This window comes from Hyperolius riggenbachi, chromosome 8 (genome assembly GCF_040937935.1).
Source record: "Hyperolius riggenbachi isolate aHypRig1 chromosome 8, aHypRig1.pri, whole genome shotgun sequence".
NCBI classification, from domain to species: domain Eukaryota; kingdom Metazoa; phylum Chordata; class Amphibia; order Anura; family Hyperoliidae; genus Hyperolius; species Hyperolius riggenbachi.
The window spans coordinates 216,691,905-216,708,064 of NC_090653.1; positions in this window are offsets into that span (position 1 = coordinate 216,691,905).

The window sequence follows — 16,160 nt, forward strand, 5'->3', positions numbered from 1 at the left end:
CTAGGCCAAAGAGGTCATAGCCTAGGGTCACAAAAACCTGTTTATTTGGGCTATTTCAATGGTAGTGATGCTGACGTACATAAATCGCAGCCATGGCCGTTAGCAACGTCTGAATTTCACGAAATGTCTCATGCGGGTAGAAGACATATTGTTAGACTTGGATTCCAAAGATGGGGTCCCTACGTCTCTGCAAACCAGAGTTACAGGGGTCCAAAATTGGCAAAATCCCCCATAGGCTTTCATTGCCTCCCTATTTCACTTTCCAAAATCTCACATCTTTTCAAAGGGCAATTGCTCAGCAGTGGCAAATTTTCTAGCATTGTAGGGACCCTTAGGGGGAACATGACTGGTTAGTTTCGGGCCCCTAGGCCAAAGAGGTCATAGCCTAGGGTCACAAAAACCTGTTTATTTGGGCTATTTCAATGGTAGTGATGCTGATGTACATAAATCGCAGCCATGGCCGTTAGCAACGTCTGAATTTCACAAAATGTCTCATGCAGGTAGAAGACATATTGTTAGACTTGGATTCCAAAGATGGGGTCCCTACATCTCTGCAAACCAGAGTTACAGGGGTCCAAAATTGGTAAAATCCCCCATAGGCTTTCATTGCCTCCCTATTTCACTTTCCAAAATCTCACATCTTTTCAAAGGGCAATTGCTCAGCAGTGGCAAATTTTCTAGCATTGTAGGGACCCTTAGGGGGAACATAACTGGTGAGTTTCGGGCCCCTAGGCCAAAGAGGTCATAGCCTAGGGTCACAAAAACCTGTTTATTTGAGCTATTTCAATGGTAGTGATGCTGACGTACATAAATCGCAGCCATGGCCATTAGCAACGTCTGAATTTCACGAAATGTCTCATGCAGGTAGAAGACATATTGTTAGACTTGGATTCCAAAGATGGGGTCCCTACATCTCTGCAAACCAGAGTTACAGGGGTTCAAAATTGGCAAAATCCCCCATAGGCTTTCATTGCCTCCCTATTTCACTTTCCAAAATCTCACATCTTTTCAAAGGGCAATTGCTCATCAGTGGCAAATTTTCTAGCATTGTAGGGACCCTTAGGGGGAACATGACTGGTGAGTTTCGGGCCCCTAGGCCAAAGAGGTCATAGCCTAGGGTCACAAAAACCTGTTTATTTGGGCTATTTCTATGGTAGTGATGCTGACGTACATAAATCACAGCCATGGCCGTTAGCAACGTCTGAATTTCACGAAATGTCTCATGCAGGTAGAAGACATATTGTTAGACTTGGATTCCAAAGATGGGGTCCCTACATCTCTGCAAACCAGAGTTACAGGGGTCCAAAATTGGTAAAATCCCCCATAGGCTTTTATTGCCTCCCTATTTCACTTTCCAAAATCTCACATCTTTTCAAAGGGCAATTGCTCAGCAGTGGCAAATTTTCTAGCATTGTAGGGACCCTTAGGGGGAACATGACTGGTGAGTTTCGGGCCCCTAGGCCAAAGAGGTCATAGCCTAGGGTCACAAAAACCTGTTTATTTGGGCTATTTCAATGGTAGTGATGCTGACGTACATAAATCGCAGCCATGGCCGTTAGCAACGTCTGAATTTCACGAAATGTCTCATGCAGATAGAAGACATATTGTTAGACTTGGATTCCAAAGATGGGGTCCCTACATCTCTGCAAACCAGAGTTACAGGGGTCCAAATTTGACAAAATACCCCATAGGCTTTCATTGCCTCCCTATTTCACTTTCCAAAATCTCACATCTTTTCAAAGGGCAATTGCTCAGCAGTGACAAATTTTCTAGCATTGTAGGGACCCTTAGGGGGAACATGACTGGTGAGTTTCGGGCCCCTAGGCCAAAGAGGTCATAGCCTAGGGTCACAAAAACCTGTTTATTTGGGCTATTTCAATGTTAGTGATGCTGACGTACATAAATCGCAGCCATGGCCGTTAGCAACGTCTGAATTTCACGAAATGTCTCATGCAGGTAGAAGACATATTGTTAGACTTGGATTCCAAAGATGGGGTCCCTACATCTCTGCAAACCAGAGTTACAGGGGTCCAAATTTGGCAAAATCCCCCATAGGCTTTCATTGCCTCCCTATTTCACTTTCCAAAATCTCACATCTTTTCAAAGGGCAATTGCTCAGCAGTGGCAAATTTTCTAGCATTGTAGGGACCCTTAGGGGGAATATGACTGGTGAGTTTCGGGCCCCTAGGGTCACAAAAACCTGTTTATTTGGGCTATTTCAATGGTAGTGATGCTGACGGACATAAATCGCAGCCATGGCCGTTAGCAACGTCTGAATTTCACTAAATGTCTCATGCAGGTAGAAGACATATTGTTAGACTTGGATTCCAAAGATGGGGTGCCTACATCTCTGCAAACCAGAGTTACAGGGGTCCAAAATTGGTAAAATCCCCCATAGGCTTTTATTGCCTCCCTATTTCACTTTCCAAAATCTCACATCTTTTCAAAGGGCAATTGCTCAGCAGTGGCAAATTTTCTAGCATTGTAGGGACCCTTAGGGGGAACATGACTGGTGAGTTTCGGGCCCCTAGGCCAAAGAGGTCATAGCCTAGGGTCACAAAAACCTGTTTATTTGGGCTATTTCAATGGTAGTGATGCTGACGTACATAAATCGCAGCCATGGCCGTTAGCAACGTCTGAATTTCATGAAATGTCTCATGCAGGTAGAAGACATATTGTTAGACTTGGATTCCAAAGATGGGGTCCCTACATCTCTGCAAACCAGAGTTACAGGGGTCCAAATTTGACAAAATACCCCATAGGCTTTCATTGCCTCCCTATTTCACTTTCCAAAATCTCACATCTTTTCAAAGGGCAATTGCTCAGCAGTGGCAAATTTTCTAGCATTGTAGGGACCCTTAGGGGGAACATGACTGGTGAGTTTCGGGCCCCTAGGCCAAAGAGGTCATAGCCTAGGGTCACAAAAACCTGTTTATTTGGGCTATTTCAATGGTAGTGATGCTGACGTACATAAATCGCAGCCATGGCCGTTAGCAACGTCTGAATTTCACGAAATGTCTCATGCAGGTAGAAGACATATTGTTAGACTTGGATTCCAAAGATGGGGTCCCTACATCTCTGCAAACCAGAGTTACAGGGGTCCAAATTTGACAAAATACCCCATAGGCTTTCATTGCCTCCCTATTTCACTTTCCAAAATCTCACATCTTTTCAAAGGGCAATTGCTCAGCAGTGGCAAATTTTCTAGCATTGTAGGGACCCTTAGGGGGAACATGACTGGTGAGTTTCGGGCCCCTAGGGTCACAAAAACCTGTTTATTTGGGCTATTTCAATGGTAGTGATGCTGACGTACATAAATCGCAGCCATGGCCGTTAGCAACGTCTGAATTTCACGAAATGTCTCATGCAGGTAGAAGACATATTGTTAGACTTGGATTCCAAAGATGGGGTCCCTACATCTCTGCAAACCAGAGTTACAGGGGTCCAAAATTGGTAAAATCCCCCATAGGCTTTCATTGCCTCCCTATTTCACTTTCCAAAATCTCACATCTTTTCAAAGGGCAATTGCTCAGCAGTGGCAAATTTTCTAGCATTGCAGGGACCCTTAGGGGGAACATGACTGGTGAGTTTCGGGCCCCTAGGCCAAAGAGGTCATAGCCTAGGGTCACAAAAACCTGTTTATTTGGGCTATTTCAATGGTGATTTTTATTGTAAAAATATATACAAATTTACAGTACAATAAATAATATAAATGAAAATATAGTGACCAAAAATGACCACACAAATCAAAGAATTACATACATCTGAATAAACATAAACCTTTTACACAAAAATATGTACAAAAACTCATAAAGTCAAAATTGACTATAATGCATTTTCGCATATTCTCTTATATACAAAGGGACTTTTACGCCCAACATAAGAACCAACTTTTCATATCGCAAACAAATATTTCCAAAAACAATCCTATGTCCAAAAGGACATCCACAAGGAAGCATAAATCCTGAAACAGGAGAACCATGCATTTGCTACATTTATACGACGCAAGACTAGACGACATAAACCGCCACCCTACACCAACCCACTGGTGACCAAACACCAGACATATAACCAGACATAGTCATGCAGCAACCCACTCACACCAGGAGGGATAACACACACGAGACAGAAATAATCAAAACTGTAACAAGACAAAACAAAGAACCCCCAAGTAAGCTGGAGGGAAGACTTCAGTTATGTCTGCGGCCGAACATAAAAATATTGAGAAAATAATCAAAATCTAAGCAGGGTGAGTTAAGGAGATAGAAAGCCCACCCAGGAGAGACATGGATGAGCTAAGGAGGCCTGACATTCTGCCAAGCAAGAATCCAAGCACTCCTGCCCAACCTACGCCTCTCCGAGCACCGAATCCTGGACACCTCACCAAGAACATTGTTCACCACCACCTGGACAGGGATGGATTTTTGTCTAATAATTAACTGACACCGTGCCAACCATGTGTGCTGTCTAATGGCTAAGCTAACTAAATATAAAGTGCATAAATCATAACCCTGGTAAGACCTGAAAACTCCATATGCCCACTCAGCGTAACTCAGACGCTCCAGAAAGGGGATACCTAGGATCCCACCCACCTGTTTACACACCTCTATATTAAAGGGACAATGAAGCAAAAAGTGGTCCATGGATTCCTCGACACCACCACACTCCTCACGAGGACATCCACGTGTATCCACATTCAAGTACTTAACATTGTTCCTAACATAGAGCTTGCCATGGAAGGAAAGCCAAGCAATATCCCACAATTTATTCGGAATGCGTGGGGAGTTAATCATCCTCAAACCCTCTTCCAATTGCACGCCTGGGCAGTCTCTTAAGTCCAGTGAGACATGAAAATGAGAATCTATCACTCGTTTCGTTAGGTCACGCCTCCCGACCGATCTGATATCCTCCACCGTCAAACCCCACTGTCTCAATTTTTTCAAACACGTGACAACATAGACCGGGAGATAGTCCTGACGAGACCCCAGACTTTTCACTGAGCCACCGCTTTCCCAACTTGTGAGCGAAGTCCCAAACCATGCCCGGAAAATGCCTACCCAACCAGGTGGGTCCTCTGCAAGCATACTACCAAGATTGTGTTTAATAAACAGCAGAGAAAAGAAAACAATTGGATTGACCATGTCTAGGCCACCTTCCCGTCTGGTTTTGTAGGTGATGTTCCTGCGCATAATGTTTAATCTGTTTCCCCAGAGCATCTGAAAAAACAAACCACAGATCCTCGTGTACAGAGATTGGGGCAAAATTGCGACATAGCTGACGTAAAGCAATATTGGAACCAGATGACTCTTGATCAGGTCCACCTTTTCCCTGAAGGTCAAAGACCAATTCTTCCAGCGTGTTACTTTGGCGTCGACATCATCTAGCCTACACACCCAATTTTGATGGCCGTAATCGCCAGGACCAAATTCGATGCCAAGAATCTTGATTTTCTGTTGAGGCACGGGAAAGGAGCCAGGAAGCTCGAAGCTCTCACCATCGTTCCCCATCCAGAAAATTTCACACTTGTCTGGATTGACTTGTGACCCTGATGCCTTTGAGTACAGTGCAATCTCCGAGACCACTACCTCCGCCTCCTCTGTCCCAGAAACTATCACCGTCACATCATCGGCATAGGCCACAACCTTTAGGGGAGGCACATCAGAAATGCCCACAGGAACTCCACTGAGCGCACCGCTCTCTAGCCTTCTTACAAAGGGGTCGATCGCGAATACGTACAGGAGGGAGCTCAGCGGACACCCCTGACGCACTCCAGAACGAACCTTGAAAGATTCGCCAACCCAGCCATTTATAAGCATGAAACTCTCCGCCTCTTTGTACAAAATGCGAAGCCAATCAACAAACCTTTCCTGTAGGCCATACACACAAAGTAGTCGCCATAAGTACTCATGGTTGACACGATCAAAAGCCTTAGACTGATCCAATGCCAGCAAGTACTTTCCCCAACCCTCAGCCCTGCATCGTTCCAGGACTTCCCGGACAGACAAAAGTGCTGAGAAAGTGCCTCTACCTGAAATCGAGCAGTGCTGGTGGTGGGAAAGCAGGGATGTCACCTGGGATAGACGCCAGAATAATATTTTTGCCAGAATTTTTCTGTCGATGTTGAGAAGGCTGATGGGACGCCAGTTCTCAATCATCTCAGGATCTTTGCCTTTAGACAGGAGAATGACCGCTGACTTTCTCATGGAGGGTGGTAAGTCACCTTCAGCAAGACACTGATTAAACATATCTGCCAATTGAGGTGCCAGAAAGATCTTGAAAGCTTTGTAAAACTCGGCTGTCAGACCATCTGGACCCGGAGACTTTTTGGGCGTGAGACTATCAATGGCTCTCACTACTTCTTCAGCGGTGATTGCTTCTGTCAGGCTTATGTCAGAAACATCTGCATTCCCCAGACCTGGAGTTGAGACTAGAAAGGTCTCCATTCCTGCCTGGTCAATCGGCTTGCTCCCAAGCAAATCAGCATAAAAATCTCTAGCGATGGATAAGATTCCGTGCCTGGATTTTTCCACAGAACCCGATCCATCTCTGAGCCCAGTAACCGTTTTAAGGGCTGCACCTTGTCTGCAGTTCTGATAGGGATCAGGCGAGTGGTATTTGCCATAATCCCTCTCTAAATACAGAGAGGTCAGACGGTCATATTGCTGTTGCTTGAGTTGGGCCTTGACCTCAGAGATCTCCCCCTGATCTCCGTTCTCCGAGACAAGGATCTCAAGCTTTCTTCTCAGTTGCTGGTAAGCAATATTTCTACCAATCTGTTTCTTCCTGGCTAGGCCCTTGAAAAGTCTGATGACACGACTTTTGACCACCTCCCACCACTCTGACCTGTTGTCGAAGCATTCCAGGATAGTGATCTGTGCCTGAAAAAATTCCTCAACAGACTGTCTCACATTCTCTTCCAACAGCAGGGACGAATTTAACTTCCAGGTACCCCTACCCCTGGGAGGAGCACAGGACGCACCCAGATCCACCGATAGAATACAGTGATCCGAGAATTCCACTGCCTGGACCCTAGGGGCTGAAGCAGTGAAATTTTCTGTAACAAAAAATCTATCTATTCTACTCTGTCTCCCTGGTCGTGGAAAAGTGAACCCAGTGAGGTCTGGTGAATGCTGAACATGAACATCCACCAGACCCGCCTCTTTAACTATCTTATTTAAGAAAACGCTATCAGGACGCAACCGAGTGTTGGTACCTTCCCTGTCCATTACCCTAACAATGGTGTTAAAATCACCACCAAACACAATCGGTTGCGTCGTAAAAAGGTACGGCCTGATCGCTGTGAAAAGACGTCTCCTCTCCCAATAAGTCTGAGGTGCATAAACATTAATTAACCTGAGGTTCTGTCCTCTCACAACAACGTCTAGGACCAGACATCTCCCCATCTCCACCTCAATTACTCGCCGGCAAGTTACCATCTCAGTTCTGAAAAGCACTGCCACACCACTGTAAGGCTCGGCCGCAAGAGACCAATAGCTCGGACCAGATCTCCAGTCCCTCCTGGCCAGATGGATATCGGCCAAGGAGGTGAGCCTAGTCTCCTGCAAAAACAAAATGTCAGCATCAAAACTACTGAGAAAAAATAAGGCCAGGTTACGAGCTCTTACTGATTTAATACTGGCAACATTAATAGTCGCCAATTTAAGTGGTGGGGGAACAGCCATTTGAGTAATTGAGATAGTTTCATTCCAGCTTACTCCACACAGGACAAAAAATAAAAGAGATACAAAACATGTAGACAACATTAGGAAGTGTTCTCCTGTTCAGCATCACCCTCCTCCATACTCTCTCCAGAGGGCGACTCTTCCTGCTCCTCACTCAAGGCCATGAACCTATTTGCTAGTTGACGGACCAACCTTTTGGCCGCCACTTCACTCTGCTTCTGAACCCGTCTGTCTTTCAGTGTTTTGAATTTATGTTTCTTTTTACTGTACAGTCTCTCCTCCAGATAACGTAGATCATCCGGATGGAGAGACTCCACATCAATCGCCTTTTTTTCCCGTCCCCTTGATGAGGAGAGAACTCCAGAAGTGGAAGGTTGGGATGTAAGTTCCACGGGTTTAGGGGTTTTATCAGGTGAAGAAGGTGGACAGGGGTCTGAGGAAAGGGAAGGATCGGCGGGGAGGGGAGGGGAAGGGAGAAGGATTGGGGAAGGATCGAGAGCAGTCTGAGGACCACTCCCAGGTGATTGGGAATCGGAAACCCCCCCTGATACACCCCGAGGTCCCCCAAGAAACCTCTTTTTGGGTCTCCCAGAAGGAGAACTACCCCCTGGATTCTTAACATCCTGAAAATCGGTCTGCTCAGGGAAAGCACCCGCTCCCTCGGTCACATTCACAGTACGGCGCTTTCCCCTGACTCTCTTCACTACCTGCCATGATGTTTCAGAGGCCTTGCCAGATGGTGTCTTATCAGAAGAGGGCACAGCCCCGAGATCTTTCTGGGATTCAGACATGGGATTTGACACACTGGTAACAGAGACTGACACAGAAGACTGAGGATTTGACTGGGTAGAAACAGACTGGGAGGGTAACACCAAGGGTAGGTTGGAAGCGTAAGACTGTATACCCTCCTCTTCCATCTTCGTTAGCAAGGCCTCTTTTACTGACTCGGGCAGGTTTGCCCAGGAGTTCGGACATATACTATACGGATGACCAAAACTGTGGCACAAATTACATTTAATGTTGTTACAATCCTTTGCATCATGTCCGAACTCCTGGCACAAACCGCAACGTGGTTGCTTGCACCCATAACTGTAATGTCCCCTCCCTCCACAACGATTACAGATCCTGGGCTGACCCGGATAAAAAACTGTAATTTTGTCTCTACCTAGCAATGCTGTACGGGGAACATGCAAGTAAATGCCGTTTTTATATTTCATTTTAATTTGTACCTCATACCCACCCCACCAGATATCCAGGTCATCCAGGACCTTCTGAGGAGGGGACACCACATCAACGTAGTGAGAGAGCCAGAGGACAATGTCCTGCACTGGAATGGATTCATTTGTTACCACGATGTTAGCCCTCCTCACCAGGGGTTGTCCGGAAATGTAAGAAGCTGTGAAATGTTTCCATTCCGCTCTTCTCTTTTCTTTCTCTTCAATAAAAAACTCTTGACCCCCTGATGTAAGAAAGCTAACATCGTAGTACTCAGGGGGGTCACCAGGAGCAATGATGGCATATAGGTCCTGGGCCTTTACACCCGTGCCTAGGAGGAGACGAACGAAGTCTTGTTTATTAGGAATCCGAGACTCCCCTGTCCATTTCAGACGGACCACGTTCCGTCTCCCCCCAGCCACAGGTGCATCCTCCCCCTGCTTCAAGGGAGCGGGTATTCTCCTGCCACCGACCCGTCCCCCACCCATTTGACCTGTCGCCTGTGCATAGGATGGAGCAACGGGTGCTCGAGTCGCTGGCCCTGGAATGGGTAATGAACTGTCACCCCCCCTTGAGATGGAAGCTAGCTCAGGGACGGAAGATGAGCCGGCTGACGTCCGAACAGATGGGTGACATTCACCCGTGCCATTAATAACTTCCATTAGGATTTCATTCCCTTTTTTGTCATAGCAAAACAAAACTTCATTTCGTATTAGGAAAAGCTTTTCTCCTGCAAAAAACTTTGACTGTATACCAATGTTTGTATTACCCTGACCTGCAGACTCAATTCTGCCTAGGTTAATATCATCCTGTATCGGAATGAAGTCTAAAAGCTTACATGTTTTGACTTCTAAAATATACATCATATTTGATTCAATGACATATCGCCTTTCTCCTGCTATGAAATCACCAATTATTTTGGTTCCTAAGCTCTCTGGCTTAAACACCACAGACCCATCACTACCATCACACTCCTGGGTTTGCACACCCGTGTCGCCTGTTTCCAAAGCCTCAGAAGTTACAATCATCATTCCCTTATTTTCAGCATTTATCACATTTACATCTCCAAAAATAGTGTTAACCTTTACAACTGGTAATTGAGGGTTAGAATCAGAATACAAAAGTTCCTGGTTGACTATAGAATCACCAACAACATTACTGCATGAAATATCTTTTTCACTATGAGGTTGCACACTAGTATTGCCATCACTACTGCATATACTTTTAGTCTTGGTCTCAGACCCAGCATTTGCAAGTTCCACATTGTTGTTACTGCTCACCTCCATTGCTGCATTCCTCTCCTGCTGTGTTGAAACACCAGTCCCATCTTGTTCTTTCCTTTCACAAGGCTGAACTGCAGTGCTGGTTGAATTAGCTGAATCACACTCTTCATTCCTTTCCTCCCCCTCAGGCAGTAAATGCCGTTTTTCACCTGCGGTTTCTGTGCATTCCGTCCCAGAAACTTTTTCCTCTCCTGGTTCATGCCGCTCTGCGACTGTTCCTCCGATGATAGGCTTCTGCTCTTTTGCCAGGGGGATTCCTTTGCTCTCTGCCTCCTTTCTCTCCCTCCCAGGTGCCTCCGCGCTGCCTGCGGGCTTCACAGGATGTTTCCCCTCTGGTGTACACACTGAGCTTTCCGGAGCGCCATGCAGACGTGCTGGAACGCACGCCAAACTCGCCGGAGCGCAACCGGAAGTACCGCTGACGTCACTTCCGGTCTGCGCCGGCGCCCTTCCAGCCACTGCCACGCTGGCAAACTCTGCTGCGCGCTGCCTCACTATGTTCACAGACTTGCGAACATAGTAGGTCTTTCTTCTGACTGCTCCACCGTTCCTCCTCTTTCTCTTCTTTGCTTTTGGAGGTGGTTTGCCTGAGGTTTGTGAGAATCCCTCATTTGCCTGCTGTGAGGCTTCAGATTCTTCCAGTGCCTCCATATCAGACTGGGAGTCAGGAAAAGCATCTGGCTCATCTGGTTCTGCCGGAAAACGTTCATTTTTTGTTTTGGGCACATCTGGCTCAACTTTCTCCGTTTCCATGCTGCATTCCTTATCTTTTACACTGGATTCACTGATTTCCACCTTTTTAGGCATGTTGTCATCACTCATTTTTGAACTTTGATTTGGTTCCTCCACACATGATTCAAGTTTTTCCACTGATTCATTATCATCTTTCGTGCACACATCTGTATTTAGTTTAGTGATTACTGGCTCAGCACCTTCACTACTTTTCTTTTTCACAACTGCTTTACTCTTCTCCACCACCCGCCTGTCTTGGGTATTAATGGGTTTTACCTTTTTCGCAGGGCTTATGGCTTGGGAAGTCGCAGGTCTCACAGATGTTGGTCTGATACCGCTCACTGCACCTTTCACCACTGCTTCTACAGTCATCAGGCGGAACCTGGCCGTGTTCTGACGGGTCTCACGAAAAGGACCACCTTTCCTCTCTAAATCGGACACCACTCTCCACTGATCCTCAACCTTTTTCTTTAGTTCCGCAGTCGCAGGATCATCTAGGAGGAATTCAGGTCTCCAACGGACTCCAAAGCGGTGGATCCTCTGTTTCAATTGCAGACAAAGTTGCTCGTACTGGTCGGTATGGAACTTTATCAGCCGGTTCCACGTCACCACATCTGCCACGATATCTCCAGGCTTACCTCCATTAGCGCTTCCCCCTTCCCCTAGGTAAGACAGGTCAGGGGGGGTATGAGCCGGCTGCTCCATGGCTGGAAGCAGCCGGTTAGAAGTAGGGAGGCCCCTGCAGGCCAGGCCTGAGCAGGGACCTCTAGTAGTCCAAAGTACCCAGAAAACCTCCTCTCAAGCTGGGCCAGGAATAAGCCAGCAATAGGGTCTGGAAGTCCACAGGAGCTCTGGTACGCACAACCTCTCAGTTCGGGCCCCTAGGCCAAAGAGGTCATAGCCTAGGGTCACAAAAACCTGTTTATTTGGGCTATTTCAATGGTAGTGATGCTGACGTACATAAATCACAGCCATGGCCGTTAGCAACGTCTGAATTTCACGAAATGTCTCATGCAGGTAGAAGACATATTGTTAGACTTGGATTCCAAAGATGGGGTCCCTACATATCTGCAAACCAGAGTTACAGGGGTCCAAAATTGGTAAAATCCCCCATAGTCTTTCATTGCCTCCCTATTTCACTTTCCAAAATCTCACATCTTTTCAAAGGGCAATTGCTCAGCAGTGGCAAATTTTCTAGAATTGTAGGGACCCTTAGGGGGAACCTGACTGGTGAGTTTCGGGCCCCAAGACCAAAGAGGTCATAGCCTAGGGTCACAAAAACCTGTTTATTTGGGCTATTTCAATGGTAGTGATGCTGACGTACATAAATCGCAGCCATGGCCGTTAGCAACGTCTGAATTTCACGAAATGTCTCATGCAGGTAGAAGACATATTGTTAGACTTGGATTCCAAAGATGGGGTCCCTACATCTCTGCAAACCAGAGTTACAGGGGTCCAAAATTGGTAAAATCCCCCATAGGCTTTCATTGCCTCCCTATTTCACTTTCCAAAATCTCACATCTTTTCAAAGGGCAATTGCTCAGCAGTGGCAAATTTTCTAGCATTGTAGGGACCCTTAGGGGGAACATGACTGGTGAGTTTCGGGCCCCTAGGGTCACAAAAACCTGTTTATTTGGGCTATTTCAATGGTAGTGATGCTGACGTACATAAATCACAGCCATGGCCGTTAGCAACGTCTGAATTTCACGAAATGTCTCATGCAGGTAGAAGACATATTGTTAGACTTGGATTCCAAAGATGGGGTCCCTACATCTCTGCAAACCACAGTTACAAGGGTCCAAAATTGGTAAAATCCCCCATAGGCTTTCATTGCCTCCCTATTTCACTTTCCAAAATCTCACATCTTTTCAAAGGGCAATTGCTCAGCAGTGGCAAATTTTCTAGCATTGTAGGGACCCTTAGGGGGAACATAACTGGTGAGTTTCGGGCCCCTAGGCCAAAGAGGTCATAGCCTAGGGTCACAAAAACCTGTTTATTTGGGCCATTTCAATGGTAGTGATGCTGACGTACATAAATCGCAGCCATGGCCATTAGCAACGTCTGAATTTCACGAAATGTCTCATGCAGGTAGAAGACATATTGTTAGACTTGGATTCCAAAGATGGGGTCCCTACATCTCTGCAAACCAGAGTTACAGGGGTCCAAAATTGGTAAAATCCCCCATAGGCTTTTATTGCCTCCCTATTTCACTTTCCAAAATCTCACATCTTTTCAAAGGCCAATTGCTCATCAGTGGCAAATTTTCTAGCATTGTAGGGACCCTTAGGGGGAACATGACTGGTGAGTTTCGGGCCCCTAGGCCAAAGAGGTCATAGCCTAGGGTCACAAAAACCTGTTTATTTGTGCTATTTCTATGGTAGTGATGCTGACGTACATAAATCACAGCCATGGCCGTTAGCAACGTCTGAATTTCACGAAATGTCTCATGCAGGTAGAAGACATATTGTTAGACTTGGATTCCAAAGATGGGGTCCCTACATCTCTGCAAACCAGAGTTACAGGGGTCCAAAATTGGTAAAAATCCCCCATAGGCTTTTATTGCCTCCCTATTTCACTTTCCAAAATCTCACATCTTTTCAAAGGGCAATTGCTCAGCAGTGGCAAATTTTCTAGCATTGTAGGGACCCTTAGGGGGAACATGACTGGTGAGTTTCGGGCCCCTAGGCCAAAGAGGTCATAGCCTAGGGTCACAAAAACCTGTTTATTTGGGCTATTTCAATGGTAGTGATGCTGACGTACATAAATCGCAGCCATGGCCGTTAGCAACGTCTGAATTTCACGAAATGTCTCATGCAGATAGAAGACATATTGTTAGACTTGGATTCCAAAGATGGGGTCCCTACATCTCTGCAAACCAGAGTTACAGGGGTCCAAATTTGACAAAATACCCCATAGGCTTTCATTGCCTCCCTATTTCACTTTCCAAAATCTCACATCTTTTCAAAGGGCAATTGCTCAGCAGTGGCAAATTTTCTAGCATTGTAGGGACCCTTAGGGGGAACATGACTGGTGAGTTTCGGGCCCCTAGGCCAAAGAGGTCATAGCCTAGGGTCACAAAAACCTGTTTATTTGGGCTATTTCAATGTTAGTGATGCTGACGTACAAAAATCGCAGCCATGGCCGTTAGCAACGTCTGAATTTCACGAAATGTCTCATGCAGGTAGAAGACATATTGTTAGACTTGGATTCCAAAGATGGGGTCCCTACATCTCTGCAAACCAGAGTTACAGGGGTCCAAAATTGGTAAAATCCCCCATAGAATTTCATTGCCTCCCTATTTCACTTTCCAAAATCTCACATCTTTTCAAAGGGCAATTGCTCAGCAGTGGCAAATTTTCTAGCATTGTAGGGACCCTTAGGGGGAACATGACTGGTGAGTTTCGGGCCCCTAGGGTCACAAAAACCTGTTTATTTGGGCTATTTCAATGGTAGTGATGCTGACGTACATAAATCACAGCCATGGCCGTTAGCAACGTCTGAATTTCACGAAATGTCTCATGCAGGTAGAAGACATATTGTTAGACTTGGATTCCAAAGATGGGGTCCCTACATCTCTGCAAACCACAGTTACAAGGGTCCAAAATTGGTAAAATCCCCCATAGGCTTTCATTGCCTCCCTATTTCACTTTCCAAAATCTCACATCTTTTCAAAGGGCAATTGCTCAGCAGTGGCAAATTTTCTAGCATTGCAGGGACCCTTAGGGGGAACATGACTGGTGAGTTTCGGGCCCCTAGGCCAAAGAGGTCATAGCCTAGGGTCACAAAAACCTGTTTATTTGGGCTATTTCAATGGTAGTGATGCTGACGTACATAAATCACAGCCATGGCCGTTAGCAACGTCTGAATTTCACGAAATGTCTCATGCAGGTAGAAGACATATTGTTAGACTTGGATTCCAAAGATGGGGTCCCTACATCTCTGCAAACCAGAGTTACAGGGGTCCAAAATTGGCAAAATCCCTCATAGGCTTTCATTGCCTCCCTATTTCACTTTCCAAAATCTCACATCTTTTCAAAGGGCAATTGCTCAGCAGTGGCAAATTTTCTAGCATTGTAGGGACCCTTAGGGGGAACATGACTGGTGAGTTTCGGGCCCCTAGGCCAAAGAGGTCATAGCCTAGGGTCACAAAAACCTGTTTATTTGGGCTATTTCAATGGTAGTGATGCTGACGTACATAAATCGCAGCCATGGCCGTTAGCAACGTCTGAATTTCACGAAATGTCTCATGCAGGTAGAAGACATATTGTTAGACTTGGATTCCAAAGATGGGGTCCCTACATCTCTGCAAACCAGAGTTACAGGGGTCCAAATTTGGCAAAATCCCCCATAGGCTTTTATTGCCTCCCTATTTCACTTTCCAAAATCTCACATCTTTTCAAAGGGCAATTGCTCAGCAGTGGCAAATTTTCTAGCATTGCAGGGACCCTTAGGGGGAACATGACTGGTGAGTTTCGGGCCCCTAGGCCAAAGAGGTCATAGCCTAGGGTCACAAAAACCTGTTTATTTGGGCTATTTCAATGGTAGTGATGCTGACGTACATAAATCGCAGCCATGGCCGTTAGCAACGTCTGAATTTCACGAAATGTCTCATGCAGGTAGAAGACATATTGTTAGACTTGGATTCCAAAGATGGGGTCCCTACATATCTGCAAACCACAGTTACAGGGGTCCAAAATTGGTAAAATCCCCCATAGTCTTTCATTGCCTCCCTATTTCACTTTCCAAAATCTCACATCTTTTCAAAGGGCAATTGCTCAGCAGTGGCAAATTTTCTAGCATTGTAGGGACCCTTAGGGGGAACATGACTGGTGAGTTTCGGGCCCCTAGGCCAAAGCCTAGGGTCACAAAAACCTGTTTATTTGGGCTATTTCAATGGTAGTGATGCTGACGTACATAAATCGCAGCCATGGCCGTTAGCAACGTCTGAATTTCACGAAATGTCTCATGCAGGTAGAAGACATATTGTTAGACTTGGATTCCAAAGATGGGGTCCCTACATCTCTGCAAACCAGAGTTACAGGGGTCCAAATTTGGCAAAATCCCCCATAGGCTTTCATTGCCTCCCTATTTCACTTTCCAAAATCTCACATCTTTTCAAAGGGCAATTGCTCAGCAGTGGCAAATTTTCTAGCATTGCAGGGACTTTTAGGGGGAACATGACTGGTGAGTTTCGGGCCCCTAGGCCAAAGAGGTCATAGCCTAGGGTCACAAAAACCTGTTAATTTGG